Raw genomic sequence first — 18,113 nt, 5'->3', positions numbered from 1 at the left:
AATACAATAGAACATAGAACAGTACAGCACAGAACAGGCCCTTCGGCCCTCGATGTTGTGCCGAGCATTGTCCGAAACCAAGATCAAGCTATCCCACTCCCTGTCATTCTGGTGTGCTCCATGTGCCTATCCAATAACCACTTGAAAGTTCCTAAAGTGTCCGACTCCACTATCACAGCAGGCAGTCCATTCCACACCCTAACCACTCTCTGAGTAAAGAACCTACCTCGGACATCCCTCCTATATCTCCCACCCTGAATCTTATAGTTTTGTCCCCTTGTAACAGCTACATCCACCCGAGGAAATAGTCGCTGAACGTCCACTCTATCTATCCCCCTCATTATCTTATAAACCTCTATTAAGTCGCCGCTCATCCTCCTCCGCTCCCAAGAGAAAAGCCCTAGCTCCCTCATCCTTTCCTTATAAGACCTATCCTGCAAACCAGGCAGCATCCTGGTAAATCTCCTTTGCACCCTTTCCAATGCTTCTACATCCTTCCTATAATGAGGTGACCAGAACTGCACATAATACTCCACATGTGGTCTCACCAGGGTCCTGTATAGTTGCAGCATAACCCCACGGCTCTTAAACTCAAGCCCCCTGTTAATAAACGCTAACACACTATAAGCCTTCTTCACGACTCTATCCACTTGAGGGCAATCTTTAGAGATCTGTGGACATGAATCCCAAGATCTCTCTGTTCCTCCACATTCCTCAGAACCCTGCTGTTGACCCTGTATTCCGCATTCAAATGTGTTCTACCAAAACGAATCACCTCGCACTTATCAGGGTTAAACTCCATCTGCCATTTTTCGGCCCAGCTCTGCATCCTATCAATGTCTCTTTTTAGCCTACAACAGCCCTCCGCCTCATCCACTACTCCACCAATCTTGGTGTCATCGGCAAATTTACTGACCCACCCTTCAGCGCCCTCCTCCAAATCATTGATAAAAATCACAAATAGCAGAGGACCCAGCACTGATCCCTGTGGTACACTGCTGGAAACTGGTCTCCAGGCTGAATTTTCCATCTACCATCACCCTCTGTCTTCTATGTGATAGCCAGTTACTTATCCAATTGGCCAAATTTCCCTCTATCCCACACTTCCTTACTTTCTTCATGAGCGGACCATGGGGAACCTTATCAAACACCCTTACTAAAATCCATGTATACAACATCAACTGCTCTACCTTCATCTACACACTTAGTTACCTCCTCAAAGAATTCAATCAAATTTGTGAGCCAAGTCCTACCCTTCACGAATCCGTGTTGACTATCCCGGATTAAGCTGCATCTTTCCAAATGGTCATAAATCCTATCCTTCAGGACCTTTTCCATTATCTTCCCGACCACCGAAGTAAGACTAACTGGCCTATAATTACCAGGGTCATTCCTATTCCCTTTCTTGAACAGAGGAACTACATTCACCACTCTCCAGTCCTCTGGCACTATCCCTGTGGACAGCGAGGACCCAAAGATCAAAGTCAAAGGCTCTGCAATCTCATCCCTTGCCTCCCAAAGAATCCTTGGGTATATCCCATCTGGCCCAGGGGACTTGTCAACCCTCAGGTTTTTCAAAATTGCTAATACATCCTTCCTCAGAAAATCTACTTCCTCCAGCCTACCCGCCTGAATCACTATTACTACTTGGGGGCCTATAGAAAACTTCTAACAATGTGACCGCCCCTTTCCTATTTCTAACTTCGGCCCATATTACCTCAGTAGGCAGATCCCCTTCAAACTGCCTTTCTGCAGCCGTTAAACTATCCTTGATTAACAATGCTACTCCTCCACCTCTTTTCCCACCTTCCCTACTCTTACTGAAACATCTACACCCCGGAACTTCCAACAACCATTCCTGTTCCTCTTCTAACCATGTCTCCGTAATGGCCACAACATCGTAATCCCAAGTACCAATCCACTCTCCAAGTTCACCTACCTTATTCTGGATGCTCCTTGCATTGAAGTAGACACACTTCAACCCACCTTTCTGTCTGCCGGTACACTCCTGCGACCTTGATACCCTCCTCAGTACCTCACTACTCTCAACACTGGCTTCTGGACTACAGCTCGTTTTCCCATCCCCCTGACAAATTAGTTTAAACCCCCCCGAAGAGCCGTAGAAAATTTCTCTCCCAGGGTATTGGTGCCTCTCTGGTTCAGGTACAAACCGTCCTGTCTGTACAGGTCCCACCTTCCCCAGAATGTGCTCCAATTATCCACGTACCTGAAACCCTCCCTCCTATACCATCCCTGCAGCCACGTGTTTATCTCCCTGTTCCCCACCTCACTAGCACGTGGCACCGGCAACAAACCAGAGATGACAACATGGTTTGTCCTGGCTCTCAGCTTCCACCCTAGCTCCCTAAATTCCTGTTTAAAATCCCCGTCCCTTCTCTTACCTATGTCGTTGGTACCGATGTGTACCACAACTTGTGACTGTTCCCCCTCCCCTTTAAGGATTCTGAAAACACGGTCCGAGAAGTCACGGACACTGGCACCCGGGAGGCAACATACCATCCGTGAGTCTCTTCCGCTGCCACAGAACCGTCTATCTGTCCCTCTAACTATCGGGTCCCCAATAACTATTGCTCTCCTGCTCTCCCTCCTTCCCTTCTGAGCCACAGGGACGGACTCAGTGCTGGATATCCGTTCCCCGTGGCTTACCCCCTCAACAGTATCCAAAGCGGTATACTTGTTACTGAGGGGAACGACCACAGAGGATCCCTGCACTGACTGCTTCCTCCCAGCCCCTCTCACCGTCACCCATCTATCTTGATTCTTCGGAGTAACTATATCCCTGAAGCTACTACCTATGACAACCTCTGCCTCCCGAATGATCCGAAGTTCATCCAGCTCCAGCTCCAGTTCCCAAACGTGGTGTCTGAGGAGCTGGAGATGGGTGAACTTCCCACAGGTGAAATCAACAGGGTCACTGACGGCATCCCTCGCCTCAAACATTCTGCAGGAGGAACATTGCACTGCCTTCCCTGCCATCCCCTCTAGATAAAAAAAGAAAATGAAAGACAGGGCTTGCCTGTTATTCACTCTACCCCTTAGGTTAAAGGAGGTGGAAGGGTGGGGGACACTACAAGTGTAGTGTCTAGGGTTTAGAAACTGCCCAACTTAAATACAGGTAAAAATAAATCACTCAACCAGCAACCACTGCGCCTCACACAAGAACAGTAATCAGCTGTTATGGGCCTGCGCAAACAATTTAAATCTTTATTACTTACCCAGCAGTCACTCTGTTCTCACTCTGACCGGATTCAGCTGAAAACTCCCAACAGTAAGTTTCAAAAATATTTACTCCCCTTCTCAGCAAGCACTCACTCAGCAACCACTGTGCCCTGCACGATAACACCTCAGGAAAAAGAAAAACTACTTACCAGTCACCTGCCAATCACTTACCTGCAGGCTGTGATGTCACGGTTCAACTTCTTTCTACTTCTACCTGCCCTCGAGTCTCCCTCTTGATCGGCTGGGATCCTTACAGTGATTGTCTTTTTTTTTGGTTAGAGGAGGAGGTAGGGAGACAAACACTGAAGAAGTGTTTTGGGTTTAACTGTCACTTGACAACAGCTCCTCCACAAACCACCTTCAAGATACGGTGACTGCAATGTACTGACGCAAATTTCCCCCGCAACAGCCGATCAGCAGCTCAGCTCTACTGCCCTCTGCTGGATGCTTGCCTTCACTTGAACACCTAGGGTGTCATGCTCAGGTACACTTTCTGGATGCAGTGACCGCAATGCACTGATGCAAATTGTCCCTGCAACAGCCAATCAGCAGCTCCGCTCTACTGCCCTCTGCTGGATCAATGTTGACAAATGTGAGGTTATCCATTTTGGTAGGAAAAAAGCAAGCGGGATTATTATTTAAATGATAAAATATTAAAACATGCTGCTGTGCAGAGAGACCTGGGTGTGCTAGTGCATGAGTCGCAAAAGGTTGGTTTACAGGTGCAGCAGCTGATTAAGAAGGCGAATAGAGACTTCCGGGTGCGGCGATGACCAGCTGAGTCGCACGTTTCGGCAGCTCCCGGTGGAACGGACTTTTGGGCTCTTAATAAGAGCCCCAACGGCAATTTTAACGGCTAAAAGTACTGTGCGGTGAACCAGAAGGGAATCCCCCTGGATACGGATGAAAAAAGGAGAGGAAGGTGGCCGGATTGCGGTGGATCCTTTAGAGCAGCGGCAAGGAAGGCAAGCAAAAACCAAGATGGTGTCGGAAGGTGGCAGTTTAATATGGGGCCCTGAACAACACGAGTTTTTGAAACGCTGCGTGGAAGAACTCAAAAAGGAAATGAAGAAGGAGCTGTTGGCCCCGATATTACAGGCGATCGAAGGGCTAAAGGAGGAGCAAAAGACCCAGGAGCGGGAGCTTCGGGTCGTGAAGGCAAAGGCTGCCGAGAACGAGGACGATATACAGGGCCTGGTGGTGAAGACGGAGATGCACGAGGCACACCATAAACGATGTGTGGAAAGGCTGGAGGCGCTGGAGAACAACGCGAGGAGGAACAACCTAAGGATTCTTGGTCTTCCTGAAGGTGCGGAGGGAGCGGACGTCGGTGCATATGTGAGCACGATGCTGCACTCGTTAATGGGAGCGGAGGCCCCGGCGGGTCCGCTGGAGGTGGAGGGAGCATACCGAGTGATGGCGCGAGGACCGAGAGCAGGAGAAATTCCTAGAGCCATAGTGGTGAGATTCCTCCGTTTTAAGGATAGAGAGATGGTCCTTAGATGGGCAAAGAAAACTCGGAGCAGTAAGTGGGAGAACGCGGTGATCCGCGTATACCAAGACTGGAGTGCGGAGGTGGCGAGAAGGAGGGCGAGTTTTAATCGGGCCAAGGCGGTGCTTCACAAAAAGAAGATAAAATTCGGAATGCTGCAACCGGCAAGACTGTGGGTCACATATCAAGGGAGGCACCACTACTTTGAGACGGCAGATGAGGCGTGGACTTTTATCGTGGAAGAAAAATTGGAATGAGCGGGTTATTAATAAAAAAAAAAGAACGTTTGAAACAAAGTGGTGGGGCGAGTATGGGGGGCGAAGAGGGGGGTAAAAAGGGGGGAAAGAGGAGTTTTATGTCATTAATCCTGCGATGTGGTAACTCTTCCCTTTTCCACAGGAGGTGGTGGGGGGAGGAACGGAGGTGGAGGAGATGGGGCGTTGGCCATTGGGGGCGGGGCCAAGGGGGAAGCGCGGGCTCGGTTCCCGCGCTATGATAATCATGGTGGGAATAGGGAAGCAGGAAGGAGGGGGCATCGCACGGTGCGAGCCGAGGTCACGGGGGGAAACCGAGGTCGGCCAGAGTTTGCTGACTTCTGGGAGCAACATGAGGGGTGTGGGGGATCTAGCGGGGGGGGGGGAATTATTGGGCTGCTGCTGCTGGGGAGAGGGGGGAGCTGGCATGGGGTGGGATGGGCGGGGGAGCACCACCTGGGGGAGACACAGCTGCGTGGGAACCGGGTGAGGAGCTGGAAAAAGGGGATGGCTAATCGACAAGGGGGGGGGGTAAAAAGCCCCCAAAACCGGCTGATCACGTGGAACGTGAGAGGGCTGGACGGGCCGATAAAGAGGGCACGGGTACTCGCACACCTTAAGAAACTTAAGGCAGACGTGGTTATGTTACAGGAAACGCACTTGAAACTGATAGACCAGGTGAGACTACGCAAAGGTTGGGTGGGGCAGGTGTTCCATTCGGGGCTAGATGCGAAAAACAGGGGGGGGGCTATATTAGTGGGGAAGCGGGTAATGTTTGAGGCAAAGACTATAGTGGCGGATAGCGGGGGCAGATACGTGATGGTGAGTGGCAAACTACAGGGGGAGACGGTGGTTTTGGTAAACGTATATGCCCTGAACTGGGATGATGCCAATTTTATGAGGCGTATGCTAGGACGCATCCCGGACCTAGAGGTGGGAAAGTTGGTAATGGGGGGAGATTTCAATACGGTGTTGGAACCAGGGCTGGACAGGTCGAGGTCCAGGACTGGAAGGAGGCCGGCAGCAGCCAAGGTGCTTAAAGATTTTATGGAGCAGATGGGAGGAGTAGACCCGTGGAGATTTAGCAGACCTAGGAGTAAGGAGTTTTCGTTTTTCTCCTATGTCCACAAAGTCTATTCGCGAATAGACTTTTTTGTTTTGGGAAGGGCGTTGATCCCGAAGGTGAGGGGAACGGAGTATACGGCTATAGCCATTTCGGATCATGCTCCACATTGGGTGGACTTGGAGATAGGGGCGGAAACAGAAGGGCGCCCACCCTGGAGAATGGACATGGGACTAATGGCAGATGAGGGGGTATGTCTAAGGGTGAGGGGGTGCATTGAAAAGTACTTGGAACTCAATGATAATGGGGAGGTCCAGGTGGGAGTGGTCTGGGAGGCACTGAAGGCAGTGGTTAGAGGGGAGCTGATATCAATAAGGGCACATAAAGGAAAGCAGGAGAGTAGGGAACGGGAGCAGTTGCTGCAAGAACTTCTGAGGGTGGACAGGCAATATGCGAAGGCACCGGAGGAGGGACTGTACAGGGAAAGGCAAAGGCTACATGTAGAATTTGACTTGCTGACAACGGGTACTGCAGAGGCACAGTGGAGGAAGGCACAGGGTGTACAGTACGAATATGGGGAGAAGGCGAGCAGGTTGCTGGCCCACCAATTGAGGAAAAGGGGAGCAGCGAGGGAGATAGGGGAAGTGAGGGATGAGGAAGGAGAGATGGAGCGGGGAGCGGAGAGAGTGAATGGAGTGTTCAAGGCATTTTATAAAAAAATTATACGAAGCTCAACCCCCGGATGGGAGGGAGAGAATGATGGGCTTTCTGGACCGGCTGGAATTTCCCAAGGTGGAGGAGCAGGAAAGGGCGGGACTGGGAGCACAGATTGAAATAGAGGAAGTAGTGAAAGGAATTAGGAGCATGCAGGCGGGGAAGGCTCCGGGACCGGATGGATTCCCAGTTGAATTTTACAGGAAATATGTGGACTTGCTCGCCCCGCTACTGATGAGGACCTTTAATGAGGCAAAGGAAAGGGGACAGCTGCCCCCGACTATGTCTGAGGCAACGATATCGCTTCTCCTAAAGAAGCAATGCGGGTCCTATAGACCTATTTCCCTCCTAAATGTAGACGCTAAGATTCTGGCCAAGGTAATGGCAATGAGGATAGAGGATTGTGTCCCGGGGGTGGTCCATGAGGACCAAACTGGGTTTGTGAAGGGGGAGACAGCTGAATACGAATATACGGAGGCTGCTAGGGGTAATGATGATGCCCCCACCAGAGGGGGAAGCGGAGATAGTGGTGGCGATGGATGCCGAGAAAGCATTTGATAGAGTGGAGTGGGATTATGTGTGGGAGGTGCTGAGGAGATTTGGTTTTGGAGATGAGTATGTTGGATGGGTGCAGCTGTTGTATAGGGCCCCAGTGGCGAGTGTGGTCACGAATGGACGGGGATCTGCATACTTTCGGCTCCATAGAGGGACAAGGCAGGGATGCCCTCTGTCCCCATTATTGTTTGCACTGGCGATTGAGCCCCTGGCAATAGCATTGAGGGGTTCCAAGAAGAGGAGGAGAAGAACACCGGGTATCTCTGTATGCGGATGATTTGTTGTTATATGTAGCGGACCTGGCGGAGGGGATGCCAGAGATAATGCGGACACTTCGGGAGTTTGGAGAATTCTCAGGATATAAACTGAACATGGGGAAAAGTGAGTTGTTTGTGGTGCATCCAGGGGAGCAGAGCAGAGAAATAGAGGACTTTCCGCTGAGGAAGGTAACAAGGGGCTTTCGTTACTTGGGGATCCAGGTAGCCAAGAATTGGGGTACATTGCATAGGTTAAATTTAACGCGATTGGTGGAACAAATGGAGGAGGACTTCAAGAGGTGGGACATGGTATCCCTGTCACTGGCAGGGAGGGTGCAGGCGGTTAAAATGGTAGTCCTCCCGAGATTCCTCTTTGTGTTTCAGTGCCTCCCGGTGGTGATCACGAAGGCTTTTTTCAAAAGGATCGAAAGAGTATCATGAGTTTTGTGTGGGCCGGGAAGACCCCGAGAGTGAGGAAGGGATTCTTACAGCGTAGTAGGGATAGGGGGGCGCTGGCACTACCGAGCCTAAGTGAGTACTACTGGGCCGCCAATATCTCAATGGTGAGTAAGTGGATGGGATAAGAGGAGGGAGCGGCGTGGAAGAGATTGGAGAGGGCGTCCTGTAGGGGGACTAGCCTACAAGCTATGGTGACGGCCCCATTGCCGTTCTCACCGAAGAAATACACCACAAGCCCGGTGGTGGTGGCGACTTTGAAAATTTGGGGACAGTGGAGACGGCATAGGGGAAAGACGGGAGCCTTGGTGGGGTCCCCGATAAGAAATAACCATAGGTTTGCCCCGGGGAGAATGGATGGGGGATTTGGAATATGGCAAAGAGCAGGAGTAACGCAACTGAAAGATCTGTTTGTGGATGGGAAGTTCGCAAGTCTGGGAGCGCTGACCGAGAAATATGGGTTGCCCCAAGGGAATGCATTCCGGTATATGCAACTGAGGGCTTTTGCGAGGCAACAGGTGAGGGAATTCCCGCAGCTCCCGACGCATGAGGTGCAGGACAGAGTGATCTCAAAGACATGGGTGGGGGACGGTAAGGTGTCAGATATATATAGGGAAATGAGGGACGAGGGGGAGATTATGGTAGATGAGCTGAAAGGGAAATGGGAAGAAGAGCTGGGGGAGGAGATTGAGGAGGGGCTGTGGGCGGATGCCCTAAGTAGGGTAAACTCATCGTCCTCGTGTGCCAGGCTAAGCCTGATTCAATTTAAGGTGTTACACAGGGCGCATATGATGAGCACGGCTCAGTAAATTTTTTGGGGTAGAGGATAGGTGTGCGAGATGCTCGAGAAGCCCAGCGAATCACACCCACATGTTCTGGTCATGTCCGGCACTACAGGGGTTCTGGGTGGGGGTGACAAAGGTGCTTTCGAAAGTAGTGGGGGTCCAGGTCGAACCAAGCTGGGGGGTTGGCTATATTTGGGGTTGCACAAGAGCCGGGAGTGCAGGAGGCAAGAGAGGCCGATGTTTTGGCCTTTACGTCCCTAGTAGCCCGGCGCAGGATATTGTTAATGTGGAAAGAAGCCAAGCCCCCGGGGGTGGAGACCTGGATAAATGACATGGCAGGGTTTATAAAGCTGGAACGGATTAAGTTCGTCCTTAGGGGATTGGCTCAAGGGTTCACCAGTCGGTGGCAACCGTTCGTCGAATACCCAGAAAGATAGAGGGAATGGAAAAGAAGAAGGCAACAGCAGCAGCCCGGGGGGGGGGGGGGGGGGGGGGGGGGGGGGGGAGGGGGGGAAGGAACCAGAAGGACTCTCAGGGTTGTTAATATATATGTATAATATGTATAGGTCGTTGCCATAAATAATTGTCTATTGGACTGCTAAATCATATTTTTGGAGAGTTTATCTGAGACAAGGCAGTTGCCATTTAGTTTTAGTTTTCGTTTTTGTTATATATTATTTATTCTTTGTTTATAAAACAGGTCATTGTTATTTATACTGTTATATTATTGTGTAAAGGATACACAATGTACTGTGATGGTTGACCAAAAATTTTCAATAAAATATTTTTTTAAAAAAAGAAGGCGAATAGAATGTTGTCCTTCATTGCTAGAGGGATGGGGTTTGAGACTAGGGAGGTTATGCTGCAATTGTACAAGGTGTTAGTGAGGCCACACCTGGAGTATTGTGTTCAGTTTTGGTTTCCTTATCTGGGAAAGGACGTACTAGCGCTGGAGGGTGTGCAGAGGAGATTCACTCGGTTATTCCCAGAGCTGAAGGGGTTGGATTACGAGGAGAGGCTGAGTAGACTGGGACTGTACTCGTTGGAATTTTGAAGGATGAGTGGGGATCTTATAGAAACATATACAATTATGAAGGGAATAGATAGGATAGATGCGGGCAGGTTGTTTCCACTGGTCGGGGAAAGCAGAACTAGGGGGCACAGCCTCAAAATAAGGGGAAATAGATTTAGGACTGAGCTTAGGAGGAACTTCTTCACCCAAAGGGTTGTGAATCTATGGAATTCCTTGCCCAGTGAAGCAGTTGAGCCTCCTTCATTAAATGTTTTTAAGATAAAGATAGATAGTTTTTTGAAGAATAAAGGGATTAAGGGTTATGGCGTTCGGACCGGAAAGTGGAGCTGAGTCCACAAAAGATCAGCCATGATCTCATTCAATGGCGGAGCAGGCTCAGGGGGCCAGATGGCCTACTCCTGCTCCTAGTTCTTTTGTCCAGGTGTGGTGGCCACATATGCCACCTGCTGTAGACCCCAGGATCCATCCAGCATGCGGCTCACAAAGCCCTCTCTTTGTAATTGCAGAAGATAGCCCATAAATAGCAGGAAAGGGCTAAGACAGGGACGGAGTATCAGATCTGAGTACTCATCCCGTATGGGGAACGGGACCTGGGGATCGTAGGGTTGTCCGAGGAGAGAGCCGTCACTGACAGTGAGGTTAGCCTGTGCCGTAGAGGCGACCTGTCTGAAGTGGTTGTTCATGTCAGACAAAATGATTTTTAAATGACGTCCTGATCTCTGAGGCCCCTGACGCAACCCCTGACCTCCACAAACTCAACATACTATGGGAGGGTCCCCGGTCCCCCTGCACCTCCAAAAGTCCTTGCAGGGCACCGCTGGTCTGATCGTCAGCACACATAAAATGCCAACTTGGTACCATGGCAGTGCCAACCTGGCATCCTGGAAGTGCCCCTGCCAGCTGGCAGGGTCACCTGAGCACTGTGGCAGTGACAGGCTGGCACCTTGGTGGCCCTGCCAGCATGACAAACTGGCACTGCCAGGGTGCCAGGCCAGCAATCCCAGGGTATCTGAGTGGCACCAGCATGTACTACTACCCTGTCCAAAGGGCATGCTCCTGGGGGCCTCCGATCCCCTGGGAGGCCCCATGAGTGCTGTTTCATCTGGTCTCCGTTTATGTACTGAATGGCCTCTGATGCGAAGGGGATTGATCCCAATGACTCAGATATCTCGTGAAACTGCATATTAGACTGAGACTAGCTGTCTCGTTCTCATATGCAGATTTGCTAAAAAGTGATCCAGCTCACAATGGCGAGATTTACATCGCAACGTTAGATCTCGCGAGGCGTTGCGAGCCAGGCAGACCGTGGGAGTGGTGTCTCCTGGCTTCTATCGGCCATGCTGCACACTTTTTGAATGCAGTGTGACCGTTGGAACGCGCTCTTTCTTTCTTCATAGATACTGACTGAACTGCAAAGTATTTCCAGAGTTTTTTGCTTTTATACCAATAGAAAATTCTGCCACGGAGAAGGGTAATTTTGACAAAGAATGCAATACATTTGGGCCTAGCTTATGGAGTGAATTTCCAGGATAGCAGGGGCTCGAACACATCCCCCCTGACTCAGACAGGCCTGCTGCCATTTTATGCTCTAACGAGCGTTGATTGGCAACAGGCATGACTTCCGTCCTCACTTGGAAGGTCATCAAATTGATATTCATTTGTGTAAATAATATGGAGATTTCGAGTCATTGTTCAAATAAAGCACCATTCTCTGCAGACTGACTTCACAGAATGTACTTCAAAGAATTTTACAGTCCGAGAATTGGAGAATCTGGATGTACTAGCTAGTTAGATTTTCAATCTATTTATAATAGATGCAGAAGCAAGATACAGCTCTGTGGGTGGAACCACTAATGAAATTCAAACCAAGCCTGCAACCAATATATGGACTTTGTGCCTGCTCCCCTGCAGTGAAACATTTTTTAAAAGAACACTTTACAAAGAAGGGCATTCAGATCAACTCAACCATATAATGTGAGTCTTCAAGCCTTCCATGAACTAACTTCAAGCTGCTTTGAAACTTAAACTGACTTCAACCATTGTTTTTTTTCAAATGCACTTCTTTCTTGAAATGGCTTCAAGTATGTGGTATCTTAGATACAAACGAATTTGATATGACTGCTATTAATCATCTGAAGTGATTTGGACATACTGTCTTGGAGTCACAATCATCAGCAAATTTGGAACTCGCTGGAATTCCAAAGCCCCTGTCTTGCCGACCTTCCTCACTCAGATCGGGTGAGACAGGAGCAGTAAATCGCACCACCTGCTGTATCAGAGTGGAGTGCAGGGAGGGAGGACATGTCCTCTTTTGTCGGCATTAGCTTAGATCGGATGAAAGGGCCTGGGAGGAGTTGAACTGGCTGGAGTCGGGGGGGGGGGGGGGGTGGCCTGGTGGTGGAGGTGATGTGGTGCGAATCAGATCAGGAGAACAGGGTGGGGGGCATGGAAATAAGACCTTGGACAGGGGGAGTAGTAAATTTGGACTGGGGGAGGGAGATGATCGACTATGGATGGGGGTTGTGGGTGGGTGTCAGCCTAGAGTGGGACAGCTATGTGTTTTGACTTCTGTTTTTTCAAAGCAGAAAGCACTTAGCTGCCTTTGATATCGTGAGGGGTTGTCAATCATAGCAAGAGTGTTTATGAACATTGTGGTTAGCATCAAAACAGGGTAATGGAGATGCATTCACGCGTGAAGGGAAGCAATCCATCAAGCAGCTGTCTTTGGAGTAATAAAACTGTCAATCATTGGCAAATACAATGTATTGCTGTGTGAAATTAAATGAAAGATCTGCATTTCAAAGGCTGCTGAGAGATTCCAAGCCCTTTGAAGAGTACTGGACTTTCAAGGAAATGTCTGACACTTGTAACAGTTGCTACTTTGAAAACTTTTGTCTGAGGCAGCAGATGTTAGGAAAGGGTAAGTGAAAATGCAATGATCTTTCACCCTACCGCCTGGGGTGCTCTTTGGCTTTCAGACAGGGGTCTCTGTTGGGGTGTTCTGATGGGGGGATTGATGGGCGGGCTAAAGGGTCTGAAATGGGGGCTTAGGGACTCTGATGGGAGGTCTGATGGGGGGTCCGATGATGGGTCGGTGGGGAGTTCGGGTCACCCTCAAGCATGCATGCTGTGGGGGAGATTGCCCCTACTTGTCAGCGGGGGAGAGGATTTGCAGTGCGTGGGGAGGGGGAGCTAGCTGCCAGATTTCGGTATCGGGCTGCCCACTCAAAATGGCAGCCCAACACAGAATTCCGTGAGCTCCCCTCCACGCATCAATTTGCATGGCATAGGAGAGGGAATCGCTGCTGGGCGCTGCTCCTAGCATCAGCAGAGACCAGGATTGATTCTACTCCCAGGATGTGCAGACATGTCCAAAGGAGGTGGCTTTCATGTTGGCCACTGCGGGAAAGAAAAATCTAGTGAGAGCCCAAATTGTCGCATTGGCTTTTGGGACCTAACATATTGAGTCAAGGTAGTCAGACACTTCAACTCATCATAGTCAGTCTGATAATCATCACGCTAAAGAAGCATCTGCAGCTTCACATCAAAATTAATCACCATTCTCTTCCAGTGAGCTTCTACTGCAGGACGAATGGCAAGCAATTGTAGGCATCCGTCTCCGCAGCACAAAAAGTGTAAAGCAGGCTGCTGTAGTAAAAAAATCATTGGAAATTGAGATTTAGTAGACAAGATTCAGACGTAAACACATTTTTTCAAAGTTAAACATTTAATCATTAGCAAAGCAAAATCATTTTTAAAATGTGATATTTTAAAGTCTGCTAAATCATGCTGAAACAACATAGATTTTGCTTTATAACAACATTTATCAGACTTTTTAAAGGATACATGTTTAATATAATTAACCCGTTTTAACTTACAAAATTACGTGGATCTTCTCACATGTATTCACAAAATGAGAGGAGGCCTCTGCCTGAAGATATAACTAGTGATCAATTAGCCCAAATTCACCCTGGTTCCATGCATGCCATTTGAGGTAATGAACCCTCTGAAGTAGCCCACCATCACTCTCGGATTTGCGCGCTTCTGTGCGCACAAAGTGCAGAGGTTGCGGAGCCTCTCCCAACATCCTAGTGCAGTGAACTGGCAAACATCTGTCCAAATGTTGCAGTGTTTCCTGTGATGATAGGTAGATTATCATCTGTATATAATATGAGTAGTTCATCATCACAATAAATTCTATGATCTATGATCTGCATGTGTATTACAAGTTATATGTTTTACTGTTGTAGTTCTACCATCCAACCAGCAGGTGTGGTGAGTACGGAGTCCCAGGACCCGGGATGCACCATGTGTTCCTTCAGAAGGTGTTTGGAAGGAGTTGATAGCAGTCGCAGATTTGAGCAGTTCTGTTGTATCTTAGTGTAAGTTAGTGTTAGACATTTATTTCCAACTGTATTCACCTTAGACATTTTAGTTATTCATTAATGTAGTGTTAGTAATAAATAGCTTTGTTTATAAAACAAAGTCTAATGTTCTTTGTTCACATCAGCCCAATCAAAGAACATTACATTCCCCTCTCTAGTAGTTTCGTTTTAGCATTAACCTTACTGCCAATGGTGAGTTATGCTAATTATTTCTGAACTGTGCGAAATAACAATTTCTCACCATCTGCAAAGATTTCTCGGAACACATACTATGATAGTTGGGTCCTTTGCTCGCTTCCTGGTAGAGGCAGAAATACATGAGTAATTATTTTTGTCAAGGATTAATGTGATTATTTTCGATTTTCAATTCTGGGAAACCAGCCATGAATAGCAACACGGTCAAATATTCCTGCGCCTGAAAAAAATAGTCCGATAATGTGCTGCGGGTTGGCGGAACTGATACACCATTTTTGTTTTTTTATTTGTTCTTGGGATTTGGGCGCTAATGGCCAAAGTTCCACATTTATTGCCCATTCTTAATTGCCCTTGGGAAAGTGATGGCAAGTTGCCATTTTGAACAGTTGCAATCCATGTGGTGTAGATACCCCCAAAGTGTTGTGCGAAAGGGACTTCCAGGTTTTTGACCCAATGACAGTGAAGGAATGGCGCTAATGTTCCCAGTCAGGATGGTGTGTGACTTGTAGAGGAACTGGCAGGTGGTGGACGTGGGCTGTTTAGTCGTGGATGGTGTCGAGCTTATTGTGTGCTGTTGGTGCTGAACTTATCCAGGCAAGTGGGGAATATTTGATCATACCCCTGACATACCCCTGACTGATGCCTTGTAGATGGTGGTCAGGCTTTGAGGGGTCAGGAGTTGAGTTGCTGATTGCATATTTTCCAGCATCTGACCAGTTCTCATAGCTAAAATATTTATGTGACTCGTCTGTTTAAGTTTCCGATCAATGGTAATCCCTAGAATGTTAAAGTTGGAGAATTCAGTTATAGTGCTGCCATTGCATTAGATTTTCTCTTGTTGGGGATGGTCTTTGCCTGACAGTTGTGTGGTATGAATGTTATTTGTCATCTATCAGCCTGAATATTGTCCAGGTCTTTCTGCATGCAGGTACAAACTGCCTCATTATCTGAGGAGCTGTGAATGGAAGTGAACACTGTACAATCATCAGCGAGCATCCTCACTTCTGATTTTATGACGGAGGGAAGGTCATTGGTGAAACAGTCGAAGGTGGCTGGGACTAGGACAGTGACCTGTGGATCCTCGTGTAGTGATGTTCTGGGCTGAGATGATTGACCTCTAACGAATGAAACCTTTCTTCATGCTTTGTATGGCTCCAATCAATGAAAAGCTTTCCTCTGATTTCCATTGACTTCAACATTATTCGGATCCCCTATTGCCACACTCGATCAAATGCTGCCTTAATGTTAATGGTAGTCATCGCCACCTCACGTCTGGAATTCAGCTCTTTTGTTCATGTTTGGAGAATGTAATGAGGGATCTGGAGCAGAATGGTCTTGGCAGAACCCAAATTGAGCTTCCATGTGCAGGTTATTGTTGAGTGAGTGCTGTATGATTGCATAGTCAAAGATATCTATCATCTTCTTGTTCATCCTTCAAGGCAAAGATGATCATGTTCATTTTCTGGGGTGTTCAGTGGGGTTCCACTTGGTATGTTATATTGATTGAGAGTAGATTGAAGGGAGAGAGTGGGGCAGGGCAGGGAGGTGGTAATTGGCCAGTGGATTTGTCATGCTCCACGTGGACAGGACATGTTTGGGCAATTTTCCACATTCTCGACTCAATGCTAGTGGTGGAGCTGGAACAGCTAGGCTAGGAACATAACCCTTCAACAATTTAACCAGAATGTTGTTAGGGACCATAACCTGTGCTGCATCCAGTGCGGGCAGCCATTTCTTGATGTCATGTTTCCGGAGAAGTGGTATAATTGCCATCGGTGACATCGGGGACCTCAGGAGGAAGATAAGATTCCTGAAGGACATAGTCTCATGGGAAATTTTGAGGTGCAAAAGTTCGAAGAAAATGTGTTGGCCCTATCATTTCTAAACCGACCATTACATTGTTTTCCTATATATTGATCAATTTAGTCCCCAAACATCAGTAAAACAATGCTTTTTCAGTGAAAAATATTAGTGTCAGTAGGCATTTTATTTTGAACCATTTGGTATTTTGAAACATTAATTTTTAGCATAGCTAGAATTTTATTTTGTAACAGTTTAATGATTTAATTCAATCCTATCAAGAACAATGGGTGTGATTCTCTAATCCCGCGGCAGAGTGTCCACGCCGTCGTAAACGCCGTCACGTTTTACGACGGCGTGAACGGGCCGACCCGATGACTAATTCTGGCCCACAAAAGGGGCCAGTATGGCACTGGAGCGGTTCACGCCGCTCCAGCTGCTGATCCCGGCGCGAACTGGGCGCGACGGGATCTGCGCATGCACAGTGGTGCCGCAGCCAACGCGCACATGTACAGTGCCTTCCTTCAACGTGTCGACCCCGATGCAACATGGCGCAGGCCTACAGAGGCCGGCCCGCCGATCGGTGGGCCCCGATCGCGGGCTAGGCCACATCGGAGGCCCCCGTCCCCCACCCACAGGCCACCCCTGACCCTTCCACGCCGAGTTCCTGCCAGCTGAGAGCAGGTGTGGACGGCGCCGGTGGGACTTGCCGTTTTCACGATGGCCGTTCGGCCCATCCCGGGCCGAGAATCGGCGGGCCGGCCGAGTAGAGCGGCCCCCGACCGGCGCTGCGCCAACCATGCCGGTGCCAATGGTGCCGATTCTCCGCTCTGCGTCATTCGGCACTAGTCTAGGGGATTGCCCGGCCCCGGGCTGAGAGAATCCCGCCCACGAATTACACAATACATTATTTATTTCTGACTGGGATCACTGCTTTTCTTGATTTATATTTATAACCTGGGCCTGGGTGTACAGAGCACAATTTCAAGATTTGAAGATGATGCAAGATTTGGAAGAATTGTGTACCGTGATGCCAGATTTTAAGTGGACGTACATATACTGACTGCTGGTATGGGCAGACACCTGGCAGATGAAATTTAATGTAGAGAAGTGTAAAGTGATACATTTTGGTCAGAAGAGGAGAGGGGACATAAAATAAAGGGTACAATTTTAAAGGAAATGCAGGAGCAGAGGGAGCTGGGTTTATATGTGCATAAATTATTGAAGGTGGAAAGACAGGTTGAGAAAGCAGTGAAAGAATTATACCGCATCCTGTGTTTGATATATAGGGGCACACTTACAAATGCAAATAAGTTATGAAGCTGCATTAAGTACTGGTTCAACCTCAATGAGGAGGATGTGAAGGTTTTACAAAGGTGCAGAATAGATTTACAAGAATGAATCTGAGGATGAGAGACTTCAGTTATAAGCATGATAAAATATGACTGAGTCAGCACAGCTTTGTCAAAGGGAGGTCATGTCTGACAAATCTATTAGAGTTCTTTGAGGAGGTAACAAGAAAGTTAGACAAAGGAGAACCAGTGGACGTAGATTTCCAAAAAGCCTTTGACATGGCGCCACATAGGAGACTGTTAAATAAGTTAACCACCCATAGTGTTAAGGGTAAGATCCTGGCATGGATAGAGGATTGGCTGACTGGCAGAAGGCAGAGAGTGGGGATAAAAGAGTCTTTTTCAGGATGGCAGCCGGTGACTAGGGGTGTGCCTCAGGGGTCTGTGCTGGGACCACAACTTTTTACAATATACATTAATGATCTGGAAGAAGGAACTGAACACACTGTTGCTAAATTTGCAGATGCTACAAAGATCTGTAGAGGGACAGGTTGTATTGAGGAAGCAGGGGGGCAGCAGAAGGATTTGGACA

At 48.4% G+C, this 18,113-nt stretch overlaps 1 long non-coding RNA gene across 1 annotated transcript in view; it reads right to left on the bottom strand.

The window, feature by feature from the left end:
* The window catches only part of LOC140396226 (uncharacterized), a 32,828-nt gene that overhangs the window by 12,471 nt on the left and 2,244 nt on the right, over positions 1-18,113 (bottom strand). Inside the window, exon 2 of the long non-coding RNA XR_011936485.1 lies at positions 13,408-13,497. This is a non-coding gene — a long non-coding RNA (uncharacterized lncRNA). The remainder of the gene's footprint in view (positions 1-13,407; positions 13,498-18,113) is intronic.

This window comes from Scyliorhinus torazame, chromosome 19 (assembly GCF_047496885.1).
Source record: "Scyliorhinus torazame isolate Kashiwa2021f chromosome 19, sScyTor2.1, whole genome shotgun sequence".
In the NCBI taxonomy this organism is placed as follows: Eukaryota; Metazoa; Chordata; class Chondrichthyes; order Carcharhiniformes; family Scyliorhinidae; genus Scyliorhinus; species Scyliorhinus torazame.
The sequence above is the reverse complement of the archived record's forward strand: the minus strand, read 5'-3'. Positions and strand labels throughout refer to the sequence as shown.